Source organism: Gracilinanus agilis, chromosome 3, assembly GCF_016433145.1.
Source record: "Gracilinanus agilis isolate LMUSP501 chromosome 3, AgileGrace, whole genome shotgun sequence".
NCBI classification, from domain to species: domain Eukaryota; kingdom Metazoa; phylum Chordata; class Mammalia; order Didelphimorphia; family Didelphidae; genus Gracilinanus; species Gracilinanus agilis.
The window spans coordinates 536961666-536963445 of NC_058132.1; positions in this window are offsets into that span (position 1 = coordinate 536961666).

A 1780-nucleotide genomic window follows, 5' to 3' on the forward strand; every position below is an offset into this window, starting at 1 on the left:
AAAGGAATTTGGTAGGACTCCTTCTTTGCTTATCATATCAAATAATTTGTATAGTATTGGGAGTAGTTGCTCTTTGAATGTCTGATAGAATTCACTTGTGAATCCATCAGGCCCTGGCGATTTTTTCTTAGGGAGTTCTTTGATGGCTTGTTCAATTTCTTTTTCTGATATGGGATTATTTAGGTATTCTATTTCTTCTGCTGTTAATCTAGGCAGTTTATATTTTTGTAAATATTCGTCCATATCTCCTAAATTGTTATATTTATTGCCATATAATTGGGCAAAATAGTTTTTAATGATTGCCTTAATTTCCTCTTCATTGGAGGTGAGGTCTCCCTTTTCATTTTTGATACTATCAATTTGGTTTTCTTCATTCCTTTTTTTTATTAGATTGACCAGTACTTTTTCTATTTTATCTGTTTTTTCAAAGTACCAGTTTCTAGTCTTATTTATTAATTCAATAGTTCTTTTATTTTCGATTTTATTAATTTCTCCCTTGGTTTTTAGTATTTATAATTTAGTTTTCATCTGGGGATTTTTAATTTGCTTGCTTTCTAATTTTTTGAGTTGCATGCCCAATTCATTGATCTCTGCCCTCCCTAATTTGTTAATATATGCACTCAAGGATATAAATTTTCCCCTGAGTACTACCTTGGCCGAATCCCACAGAGTTTGGTAGGATGTCTCATCATTGTCATCTTCTTCAATGAAATTGTTGATTATTTCTATGATTCCTTCTTTGACAAATTGGTTTTGAAGAATCATATTATTTAATTTCCAATTAGTTTTTGATTTTTCTGTCCAGGTGCCCTTACTAATTATTATTTTTATTGCATTATGATCTGAGAAGGTTACATTTATTATTTCTGCTCTTTTGCATTTGTTTGCAATGCTTCTATGCCCTATAACATGCTCAATCTTTGTGAATGTGCCATGTGCAGCTAAAAGAAGGTGTATTCCTTTTTTTCCCTATTTATTTTTCTCCACATATCAATTAAATCTATTTTTTCTAGGACTTCATTCACCTCTCTTACCTCTTTCTTATTTATTTTTTGGTTTGATTTGTCTAGATCTGACAGAGGAATATTTAGATCTCCCACTAGTATGGTTTTACTATCTATTTCCTTCTTGAGCTCTGCCAGTTTCTCCTTTATGAATTTGGGTGCTATGCCACTTGGTGCATACGTATTGAGCAGTGTTATTTCCTCATTGTTTATACTGCCTTTAATCAGGATGTAATGACCTTCCCTGTCTTTTTTAATCATATCTATTTTTACTTTGGCTTTGTCAGAGATCATAATAGCCACTCCTGCCTTCTTTTTCTCATTTGACACCCAAAAGATTTTGCTCAAACCCTGAACCTTAAACTTGTGTATGTCCTCCCGCCTCATATGTGTTTCTTGTAGACAACATATGGTGGGATTTTGGTTTCTAATCCACTCTGCTATTTGCTTCCGTTTTATGAGCGAGTTCATCCCATTCACATTCAGAGTTATAATCATCAGTTGTGCATTTGCTGACATTTTCAAATCCTCCCCCATTCCTACCCCCTTTTTTCTTTTACTTTTTTCCTTTTAAATCAGTGGTTTGCTATTGAGCCACTATCCCTTATCCCCTCCCTTGTTTAACTTCCCTTTCTACCCCCTCCCTTATTTTCCTCCCTCTTTTTGTTTTTAAAGGCCTTATGAATTCCCTCCCTCTTCTCCCCTCCCTTTTTTTGACCTCCCCACTCCCCTGATCCACTTGGTTTATCCCTTCTAACTTTCTCAGAAGGGTTAGA